The sequence below is a fragment of the Carassius carassius genome, chromosome 28 (assembly GCF_963082965.1).
Source record: "Carassius carassius chromosome 28, fCarCar2.1, whole genome shotgun sequence".
Classification (NCBI taxonomy): Eukaryota; Metazoa; Chordata; class Actinopteri; order Cypriniformes; family Cyprinidae; genus Carassius; species Carassius carassius.
This window is the reverse complement of record NC_081782.1, coordinates 395,001-407,500: the sequence shown is the minus strand read 5'-3', so window position 1 is coordinate 407,500 and position 12,500 is coordinate 395,001. Positions and strand designations below refer to the sequence as shown.

At 47.3% G+C, this 12,500-nt stretch overlaps 1 protein-coding gene across 1 annotated transcript in view; it reads left to right on the top strand.

The window, feature by feature from the left end:
- The window catches only part of LOC132108333 (myelin protein zero-like protein 3), a 23,613-nt gene that overhangs the window by 1,090 nt on the left and 10,023 nt on the right, over nucleotides 1-12,500 (top strand). The gene's annotated exons all lie outside the window — the stretch shown is intronic.

Below are 12,500 nucleotides of genomic sequence, written 5' to 3'. Positions count from 1 at the left end.
ATATGATATCAGAGGTGAATTTGCAGATTATGATTTTTATTGTTCTGAGAAACTGAACATCAGATATGAGAGATATCTGCTTCATACGCTGCAGCGTTTACAACATAACCGCTTACACTAATGAACTACACTGCAACAGAGTGTGTGTGTGTGTGAGAGAGAGAGAGAGAGAGAGAGAGTGTGTGTGTGTGACGGAGGGAGAGAGGGGGGGGGTGTGTGTGAGAGAGAGTGTGTGTGAGAGAGAGAGAGAGTGTGTGTGTGTGAGAGAGAGGGGGGGTGTGTGTGTGTGAGAGAGAGAGAGAGAGAGTGTGTGTGAGAGAGAGAGAGAGAGAGTGAGTGTGTGTGTGTGTGACAGAGAGAGCGAGAGGGGGGGGGGTGTGAGAGAGAGTGTGTGAGAGAGAGAGAGAGTGTGTGTGTGAGAGAGAGAGGGGGGGTTTTTGTGTGTGTGTGTGAGAGAGAGAGAGAGAGAGAGAGAGAGTGTGTGTGTGAGAGAGAGAGAGAGAGTGTGTGTGAGAGAGAGAGAGAGAGAGGGGGGGTGTGTGTGTGTGAGAGAGAGAGAGAGAGAGAGAGAGAGAGAGTGTGTGTGTGTGTGTGTGTGACAGAGAGAGAGGGGGGGGGGGTGTGTGTGTGAGAGAGAGTGTGTGTGTGTGAGAGAGAGAGAGAGTGTGTGTGAGAGAGAGAGAGAGAGAGAGGGGGGGTGTGTGTGTGTGAGAGAGAGAGAGAGAGAGAGAGAGAGAGTGAGTGTGTGTGTGACAGAGAGAGAGAGAGGGGGGGGGTGTGTGTGAGAGAGAGTGTGTGTGTGAGAGAGAGAGGGGGGGTGTGTGTGTGAGAGAGAGAGAGAGAGAGAATCCACCGATCAGCACCTCAGACCTCAGACCCACTCCTGCAGAAGCTGAGCACATCTCGCCCTCCCTGCTCAGAGCTATCCCTCTCCTACAGGAGCACTTCACCAAGCTAGAGATGGAGATGGTGCAGCTCAGAGAAACTGTGCTGAAACAGCAGCAGTCGGACACATGTGCAGCTCACAATGAACTCCAGCAGAACACCGAGCTCTTAACTCAGAGACTGTCAGCCCTCACACAGCAGACGAGGAAGCTTCAGACAGAGAAGGACAGCTATCAGTGTGAGCTGACCGCCCTGAGACTCCAGCTAGAGGACAGAGAGCAGTCCACAGCAGAGATGAGGCAGCAGCTGAGAGAGATCCAGGAGGAGAGAGAGCAGCAGCGCAGCGAGATCCAGGCCCTGAGAGAGCAGCTGAGAGAGCTCCTCCTGGCCAGAGAAGAGCCAGAGCAGACCCACAGAGCTCAAACACTGCCCTCCAGCCCAGAGTCGCCGAACACAGGGAGTCAACACCCAGCCCTCAGCGCAGAGAGACCCGACCCAGCCCGCTCGCAGCCGTCACAGCGCCCCCTGCCAGACTCCTCAACACAGCAGCCCTCGTCTCACAGCAGCCCAGCACCAGCCAGCACAGAGGAACCCGAAATAGCTCTACTCATCGATTCAAATGGCAAATTCATCGATGTAAAGAAACTGTTCCCCCAGCACAGAGCTGTTAAACTCTGGTGTCCCACCACTGACAAAGCCCTGGAGCTCCTGACAGAGTCCCAACTAGGCCGGCCCAGCCACATCATCATCCACACGGGCACCAACGACCTGCGGAGCCAGCAAGACCGAGTGTCGAACTCCCTCAGAGCCGTCGTGGATAAAGCTAGAGAAACCTTCCCCAACTCCAAAATCATCCTGTCCACTTTACTTCAGAGGAAAGATTTCCACCCCAACACAATTAATAAAATAAACTCCAGAATCTCTAGACATTGTTCCCTCCTGCCCAACGTCCACTTGGCCCACCATCCAGACCTGGACACTGAATGTCTATACGACCACGTCCACCTTTATAAGAACCTGGTACATATCCTCGCAAAGAGACTCAAAGATGTCACTCTATACAGGACCAACCAGACCAGCCCCAGGTGGAGCAGAACCAGCCCTAACCCAGCCAATCCATCGAGACACACTCCAGCAAACTACATCCCAGTCCACAGCTCATCTAGAGCCCCGACCGGACCTCCACCCAGAGGTCCACCGCCCGGAGCTCCAGCACCCAGACAGGACCCCTACAGACAGAGACCGCTCTACAACAGCCCCACAGCTCCAGCAGCTGAAGCCCGTCCACAGCAGAGCCCGGCCCAGCCAGGCAGACTGAGCTACGCCCAAGCTGTCAGCGGAGGAGCAGACCACCCTAACGCTGAACTCCACAACATCCAACACATGCTGAGTATCATCTGCTCTCACCTACTAACACACAGTGGACAGTGGTAAACAAAAACAAAAACTAAAAAATTATTCTGTGGTATTAATGTACATTTAATATGGAATTGTTGATGTTTTGAGTTTCTACCACAACCTTAATCACATCTTTCATTCTTCTAATTTTAATCTGTAGTAATTTTGCATCATTTCTCTTTTCTCAAAATAGCAAACAAACCATACACATTAATTTAAAAGTTTACGATGAAATCACTTAGTTTTTCTACGTGGAATATTCAAGGTCTAAACTCCTCAGTCTTTGGCCTAAAAAGTAGACATTCTGATTTTATGAAAGAACTACAAGACCTAGATGTGATCATCTTACAGGAAACCTGGTGCAGAGGAGATGCGTTCACTAGCTGTCCCTCAGGATACAGAGAGATAATATTACCATCCGTCAAACTCTCATCAGTCACACAAGGGAGAGACTCGGGAGGGATGATAATATGGATTAAATCTGAACTGCCCATAGAACTAATAAAAAAAGAACAACATCACTTGTGGCTAAAAATACAAAAAGGAATGATATCAGCATCTAAGCCTGTTTTCCTTTGTGCAGTTTACATTCCACCCCTCGAGTCTCCGTATTTCCAAGAGGAAACTTTCCAGAACATAGAGAGAGAAATCAGCCATTTCCAGGCCCAGGGAAATGTGCTGCTTATGGGCGATCTAAACGCCAGAACAGGAGCAGAATTAGATTTCATCGAATCGCACGGTAGCAGATTCATCACAGGCAATAACCACTTATTCCCTTCTCACCCCAGCAGACAAAACTGTGATGAAACCGTGAACGCTCACGGACGGCAGCTGCTGCAGCTCTGCCGAGGACTGGCTCTGTACATCGTCAACGGGAGACTGCGAGGGGACTCGCTCGGCCGATACACCTACAGCTCAGCTCTGGGGAACAGCACTGTAGACTATACCATCACAGATCTCCACCTTTCCTCTCTGAGAGCATTCACAGTCAAACCCCTGAAACCTTTCTCAGACCACAGCCAAATCATCCTCTATATAAAGCAATCTGAAACATCACCCCAACCAATTAGGACCCCATATCAAATGAGCAAAATAATGTCTTTCAAATGGACAGAAACCAGTGCCAGTAATTACAGCACTGCCGTCGAATCTTCAGAAATACAATCCCTCATACATTCATTCCAAATACAGGAATACCCCAAAAACCAATTTGGCATTAATCAGGAAGTACACGACCTAAACAACATATTCTACAAAACAGCACAAAAAAGTAATTTGGCAATTGTTAAACCAAAGAAAAAATATTTAGATACTGACAAATGGTTTGATTTGGACTGTAAGGCTCTGAGAAAAAACCTCAGAAACTTATTAAATCAAAAACACAGACAACCAGATAATCCGGACCTCCGCCTTCTTTACTGTGAGGCACTAAAACAGTATGAAGCCACACTCCGGTGGAAAAAAGCACAGTTTCTGCAAAGCCAGTTTGAAGAAATGGAAAAATCTATAAACTCTCACAAATTTTGGGATAAATGGAAATTGCTGTACAAACCAAATCAAGAAGTTCTGGCAATCCAAGATGGGGAGAAGTGGAAAAACCACTTCCAGGAATTATACACCCCAACTGAAATTCAAAATTCTAATCAAAATGAAATAATTAATAAACTAGACAATTTGGAAAGATCAATTAAAACAAACCAAAACCCTTTAGATTTCCCCATAACAATGAAAGAATTGGAAGAATAATTAGGAGTCCTTGAGTTCAAGAAAGCCTGTGGTGTAGACCGCATCCTGAACGAGATGCTGAAACACACAGAGCAAAGCTTCAGACTGGCCATGCTCAAACTGTTCAATGATGTTCTGTGTGTAGGGTTCTTCCCTGAGATCTGGAACAAGGGCCTCATCAGCCCCATCCACAAGAGCGGAGACAAACTAGACCCCAACAACTACCGAGGCATCTGTGTGAACAGTAACCTGGGGAAGGTTCTCTGCAGCATCTTAAACGCCAGACTTTTACACTTCCTTATGAAGCACAATGCCTTGAGTAAATCCCAAATTGGCTTTCTTCCAAAATGTCGCACATCCGATCACATTTTTACATTACAAACACTAATTGACAAATATGTACATCAAAACAAAGAACAAATTTTTGCTTGTTTCGTTGATTTCAAGAAAGCATTTGATTCAATCTGGCACGAAGGATTATACCTAAAGCTTATCGACAGTGGAGTAGGGGGGAAATTCTATGATTTGATTAAATCGATGTACACAGCCAGCCAATGCGCTGTCAAAATTGGAAACCAAAGAACCGAATTTTTCCCCCAGGGGCGCGGAGGGAGACAGGAATGCAGTTTAAGCCCCACCCTCTTCAACATTTACATCAACCAATTGGCCAATATGTTAGAACATGCTCCCTTTCAAGGTCTCACTCTCCACGACACAGAGATCAAGTGTCTACTCTACGCAGACGACCTGGTCCTCCTGTCGCCCACTAAACAAGGGCTTCAGGACGGCCTGGATCTGCTGGAGGATTACTGTCAGTCCTGGGCCCTGACCGTCAACCTCCAGAAGACTAGAGTCATAATGTTCCAGAAACGCTCCAGATCTCAGGGACCAACACACACATTCACACTCTCACACAGAACCATTGAGAGCACAAAAGCATACACCTACCTCGGCCTGAAAATAACTCCAACTGGTAACTTTACTTTGGCTGTGAATGAACTCAAAGAGAAAGCTCAGAGGGCTTTCTATGCCATAAAACGATCAATCAAAATTGACATCCCAATCCAAATTTGGCTCAAACTTTTCAAATCAATAATTGAACCAATTGTTTTATATGGCAGTGAAGTGTGGGGTCCTTCTATAAAATTAGATTTTTTAAATTGGGAAAAACATCTGATTGAAACTCTACAATTAGATTTCTGTAAAAGAATACTCAAAGTCCAAAGAAAAACACCAAACAACGGATGCAGGGCAGAATTGGGCCAATACCCTCTCCTCCTAAACATCCAAAAAAGAGCCATCAAATTCTGGAAACACCTGAAAACAAGCGATCCCAACACGTACCATTACAAAGCCCTCAAACACCAAGAGCTGAGCGTAACGAGGAGTCCCCTGTGCCAGCTGGTGCTGAGACTGACTGAGCTCTCTCCTGCAGAGATCAGCTCGCCTCAGCACACACACACACACATTCGGCCTGCACAAATTATCAACACAGAACAACACAAGTACATCACCCATTGGACAAACACCATTCAAAACCAACACAAACTGGAATGTTATTCGGCACTAAATCGAGAGTACACTGTTGCGAGCTACCTGAGCACAGTGAATGATGTGAAGCTCAGGAAAACCCTGACGATGTACAGACTCAGCGAGCACAGCCTGGCCATCGAGACGGGCCGGCGCAGACAGACCTGGCTCTCCCGGGAGGACAGACTCTGCTCGCACTGCATTCTGGGAGTGCCGGAGACCGAGCTGCACTTCCTCACAGAATGCCCCAAATACCAACACATCAGAGACCAATATTACCCCAACATTAATAAGATATTTCCCCAATTTAACACCTGTAATCCAACCCAAAAACTTAGATTCATCCTTGGCGAAGAAGCCAAATGCTCCAATTTAGCAGCAAGATTTGTAGCATCTCTCCACATCCTGAGGGACGAGCAGAGCAGCAAACACCCAATGAACACACACACACACACTCACAGCCTAACACACCCAATCACACAGACACACACACACACACACACACACAGCCTAACACACCCAATCACACACACACACACACACACACACACAGCCTAACACACCCAATCACACACACACACACACACACACACACACACACACACACACACACTGTTGGGTAGACTAGTGTGGTGCTGGTGGATATTGAGCAGACATAAGTCGTCCGGTCAGAGACGAAGTACACTTTAATGGATTGAGGCTTGTAGAGACAGTTACAGTCGTAGAATTGAGTTGAGTGAACAATTGCAGTACAAGTAGTTGAGGGTATGACAGAGTAGTTTGGAGTGTAACGTAGTATGAGTGGTTCTAAAACAAACAGAAAATAATAATACTAAATTAGTCATGAACAGTAATAACAAGAATGAACACAATCTGTCAATTATACGTACATTATGTATATAATTATACACATAGCAATCGATTCAGACATGTAGAGACTATAGTACTTAAGAAAAATGGCATCACGTTCTCTGACACGTGAGCTGACTGGAATCGATACATATGGTTTCATTAAAATGAACAATCTCCCTTTTCAAAGTAAATAAGAACATACACATAACCAAAAAACGACCCAAAGGGACACATAATTACAATATAATACGTAAATATCAATATATAACTGTCTGTGTATGCTTTCACTAGCGCCGTATATGGATGATGCAATCGACAATGCGTGTTGCGTACATACGCGATTATAACTAACTAACGCAGATACAGTCAATCTCACATTCAAATCGCAGCTCTTTAAAGATAATGAATAACATAAAACAAATCACTCACTTGTATATGAACGCACTCTGCAACAACAACAGTAACAGCGGGACACTAGCAAAGTCTCTATACGAGCTCTCCGAACTGCTTCTGGTCAATATCGACCTGTTAAAAGGAAAATTACTGAGTCATTAGAGTAATGCGTCTTAAGTCACAAGGGGGCGCTAATGTCTCAATATATGCATCGCTGGCCTTTTCAACAGCCGCCCCCACATTTGCGGTGTAAATGTGTAAATTAGAATAGGTATACCAGGTAAGGGATAGTACCAAGGGGTACTCAGTCCAGTAGAGCTGGGAGGCTGATGAGACGGGTGATGGGACGTATATAGGATTTCCCTTTGACTTCCACTTCGGCAGCTCGGGTTCTCCCATCTTCTCCTTGAAAGACTTTTGTCACTTGTCCAACTGGCCATAGAGCTTGGGGTAATTGATGATCAACAATCATTACAACAGTGCCAGGCTGCAGGTTCTCTGCCTCTTTGCACCACTTCTGGCGGACTTGGAATTCTGGAAGATAGTTACGGAGGAAGCGTCTCCAGAAGTGGTCTGCTAGAAGCTGACTGTGTCTCCACCTCCGTTTTCTCAGCAATTCTGATTCATGGTATGTTACTTGAGGTAAAGATGCGTCAGGCCGCCCCATGAGCAGCATGTTGGGAGTAACTGGGTCAGGGTCTGCTACGTCTGAGGATGTATATCCGAGTGGCTTTGAATTGAGAATGCCTTCAATCTCAACGAGCACAGTATGTAGGACTTCTTCTGTCACAATTTGTCCCCCTATAGTAGAACAGAGGGCAGACTTCAGGGATCTTATCTCTCTTTCCCAACAACCTCCGAAGTGGGGAGCACCAGGGGGGTTAAACTTGAAACTGATCTGGTGGCTGGCTAATTGCTCTTGCAAGGAAGGATGGAGCTCAGCGAAATCCTCTTGTAATGCTCTCTCGCCACCTTTGAAATTTGTACCATGGTCTGATATTTCAAATGGCTTGCCTCTGCGGGAGATGAATCTTCGGAGGGCCATTAAGAATGAATCTGTGTCCATCTGGTAGAGCAGGTCAAGGTATACAGCTCGCGTTGTCAGACATTTAAAAATGACCCCCCACCTTTTCTCATGTCTGCGCCCAATCTTGATGAGGTAAGGGCCAAAACAATCCACTCCAGTGGAGTAAAAGGCCGGTTGCAGCAAACGTAGTCTCGCAGGAGGTAGATCAGCCATCCGGGGAATGCTAGGCTGGCCTCTCAACTGTCTACAACCCAAGCATGTTCTCTGGTGCTGCCGAATAGCTCTACCTTTTAATATCCAGTACTTACGATGCACTTCTGCAAACACCCTCTCTGCTCCTGGATGGTGCAGAGTTTCATCGAAGTCCTGGATAATCAGTCTGCTCAGGGGATGCTTAGGGTCCAAAACTATGGGGTGAATAGCGGATTCGTCTAGCTGCTCTGTTCGCCTGAGACGACCACCAACTCTGACAAGGTGTGTTGTGCTATCATACTCTGGCGCAAGGCACAGGAGACGACTACTCATTGGTAGAGGTTTACCTGACTTTAGATGAGTCATCTCAACTGGAAAACTTTGGCTTTGTGCCTGTTGAAGGAGGGCTAGTTCGGCTTCTCGATAATCTTCAGCTGTTAGTGCTTCAGAAGGGTTAGCCTGCCCGTGTAAGACTCTGGCCCCAGCTGTAAGCAGTTGTTTATAGGATGTGAACTGGTTGCAATCTGGTAAGGCTGGGTTGGTGACAGGAACTGTAAGTCCACAAAATGTGCCTGATTTCAGTTCTGCATCTTCAGTAGGGAGCTGTAGCAGAGGACTTTGAGGCCACTGATCTGGGGGCAGGAGGAGGAATGATGGGCCTTGACTCCATCGGCTCGGCTTAGCTAACCCGGCTAACGTTTTACCCCTCGTGATATCATCGGCAGGATTCGACTTGGAATCGACGTAACGCCAGTCCTTGGGGTCAGTTAACTCCTGGATCTCTGCTACCCTCGTGCCGATGAAGACTTTAAACCGATATGAGTCAGCTTGGATCCATGCCAGCACCGTAGTGGAATCCGACCAGAGTGTGACTTGACATATAGGGACACTGAGTTCAGACTTCAATAATCTGGCTAGTTGGGCTCCTGTCAGAGTGGCACACAACTCGAGACGAGGTATGGACTGTTGTTTCTTTGGTGAAACTCTGGATCGAGCAGTCAAAAAAGCTATCTCTACATACCCTTGAGGACTTAGTGTTCGGAGGTAGGCTACTGAGCCATAGGCTCGCTCGGAAGCGTCACAGAAGATGTGTATGTCTCGGACACTCTTTGGGTTATCCAACTCTACCGTGGAGTAACATCTGGGAAGTGAGATGCGCTGAATGTCTGGTAACTCTTGCTCCCATAACCGCCAGGCTTGGAGCAGCTCGTCTGGAAGTTCAGGGTCATCCCATTCCCTTTTCTTGTCCCACAGACGCTGGACCAGTACTTTAGCTCTTGTGGTGTAAGGGACAATGTACCCTAGGGGGTCATATTGACTGGCTAGTACCTTGTATATATGACGCATAGTAGGGGCAGAGCATTCAATGGGACGATGCTTGTATGACAGCGTGTCTGAGGTACAGTGCCAGTGTAGTCTGAGTGCAGACTCTTGCGCATCTGGTTGCACTTGAGTCAGCCACAACACCAAGCTACTAGACTTGGATTCTGATGGGATATGGTCTAGTACTTGAGGGACGTTGCTGGCCCATTGTCTCAGATCAAATCCTCCTGTGGCTAGGAGATCTCTCAACTTGGACGCCAGTACCTTGGCTTCTTCCTGGGAACTAAAACTCTGAAGGAAGTTGTCCACATAGAAGGACTTCTCTATACATTCTAGAACGTCTTCACCTGGCTGACTGTGGTCGATGACATGCTTCTGGAGCGCGAAGGTCGCACAGCATGGGCTGCACGTCGTCCCAAAGGGAAGAACTTGCCACTCATATACTTGCGGGGACTTGTCTCAGTTGAGGTCTCTCCAAAGGAATCTTAACAGTGGGCGGTCTTCAGGCAGTAGTCGCACCTGATGAAACATGCCCCTAATGTCACTACTCAAGGCGACAGTATGTTGACGGAACCTCAGGAGCACAGACATCAGGGAAGGGCCTAGTGTGGGACCAGGGAGAAGCAATTGGTTGAGATTCTTCCCTCCATGCGCGAATGAACAGTTGAAGACGACTCTGTTCTTGCCATTATGTTGAGTCATGTGGTGGGGGATATACCAAGATTCTTCTGCTTGATCCACTTGGTCAGGAGGTATCACCTTGGCATATCCAGCCTCCTTCAACTTGTTCATCTCCACCTGGTAGGTTGCTGCTTGTACTGGATCCCTGGCTAATCGCCTCTCTATTCCTCGGAGGCAAGGTAAAGTGCTTTCTGGGGAGGCTCGCAGGAGAGGCATATTTTTCACTCTTAGTAAGGGTGTGGCATATCTGGCAACTCCATCTACTGTCACTCTGGTAGTCTTGGACTCGAGCAGTGAAACAGCATATTGATCTTGCTTCGAACGGGTAATGAGTTTCTCACTGCGGTAAGGGAGCACGTCTAGTTGCCACAATTTCTCAACTTGTCTGAACAGATCAGTATACGAGCCTGAAGTAGCTGTGAAGAGGCACTGCTGGCTGTGAAGGCGATGCCTGATCTCTTGAGTGGGACCTTTCAGAGTCCAACCTAGTCGGGTCTTGATGGCAGCAGGACCATTAGGTGGGCCTAGACGGACTGGCTCTACTGGGGTGATGAGGTGAGGGTAATCCGACCCTATAAGGAAGAGAGGTTGGACGGATTCAACATGTGGCAATTGTAGACCTTGCAAATGGCTGTATTTACGTTGTAGCTCATCTACTGAATAAGTATGCTCAGCTAATCCCAGTGTCTCTGCAGTAAAGGCTTGATGAATCCTGAATGTGGCCTTAGGTTGGGATGCTGGCGACACTGTGAATGTCACTGAAGCACCTCGTAGCCTATGGAGGTCTTGTCGGATTGTACGTAGTACGAGCTCTTCTGGTCGACCAGTCAATCCGAGCTGCTGTGCTGCTGAATGAAGGAGGATTGTGCGCTCGGACCCGTCATCCAAGAGGGCATAAGTCTCTAAGCAGTGGTTGCCATTTCTTAATAGTACTTTACAGATCTTCTGTAGACACGCCGGCTGTCAGTGGGACGATCTAGGTACAGTGTTTCTGCAGTTGTGTTCACCAAACAGCTCTCTGAAGGTCCGATCTTAGGTTTCTCAGCAAAGGATCGATCATTAACCTCATGAAGGACGTATAAGTGTCGGCGATTACAAATCTTGCAGAGTGTCTTGAGGTTACATTGTGCGGCTTGATGAGCTCGTCCACAACGCCAACATCTCTTGTGTGATTGTATCCACTGTACTTTCTGATCTCGGTTTAGTTTCTGGAAACTAACACACCCATTCAGGTAGTGGTCTTGAGCGTCGCAATATGGGCAGAATGTCTTCCTGTCTTTGGGCATAGGGTCGGGAACTTTAACTGGTATGTCCCTGTTGTCTTTCTCAGTGCCAAGGAAGATACTCGTGGCCTTGAATGGCTGTCTCGTGTCTCTCTGAGGTGCCCTTTTGTGAATGGTTACAGATTTACTTGATAGAGGATAGAACCTAGTGCTGTCTTCTTGAACTTGCAGCTCAAACTCTAACCATGCTGATAAATCCAGCAAAGTGGGTATAGGAACTTGCTGGGGATGGACAGACCGTCGAAAAATTGTCTGCAGATCATGTGGAAGCTTACACAACAGTCTTGATACATGGGAACCACACTCTAGCTCCACGTAGCCTTTATTCCCCAATTGCTGCAGCATACTCACTAGTGAGCGAACTTTCAATGCGAACATCCGGAAGGCTCTCACATCTCCGTGACTGACATTCGGACCGTCCATTAGCTCGGCTATTCGCTGGAGTGCCAACTGGTGGGGCTGTCCATACTGTTGATTAAGCGCCTCCATAGTCTCTGAGAAAGGGAATAATGAGTTGCAATATGAGTCTGCAATCAGTAATGATTCCTCAAACTTCAGGTGATCCACAAGAATCTGGTACTTAAACCTCTCTGTAGCATCCGCTGGTAGAATGTTCTCTAGAGCGATGCGCAGCCGAGAGAACTCTCTAGGATCTGGCTTAATGAAGTTCGGGATGGTGGGAGCTGGTCCCCTATAGGTAATCTCTTGACTGGGAGGAATACATAATCTGTTTAAGCTGTAACCACTTCGGCTATTATCAACTCTGTCGTAAGATGTCTGTGGAAAAGGCTGACGCTGTGTGGGTCGGGCGTAATTAGGCGATGACGTCCTCTCCAGCTGCTGAAGCCTCTGTTCTAAATCATGCAGGCGATCTTGTCTGAATAACCCTGCTGGTTTGTCAACTGGTCTCTGAGGTAGCTTGGATCTAGGCAGAGGGATGGGCCTGTCAATAGTAGTGATCTGCGGAGTATGGACACGGGGTTGCGGAACAGGGGAATATGTACTCTGTGTATGGCGACTCGAACGATCACTCACTGTAAGTAGACTCAACTGTGCTTCCAGGACCTCATTCCTCTCCTCAAGTTTCTTTATCTGCTCATGGGAATGACGTCGCAACTCCTCTGTCTCCTTCCACAACTGCTGGAACTCTACTAATACTTCTGAAGACAGCTCAGGGAGGGGGGAAGTATGTGCCCGCTGTTGTTCGTACT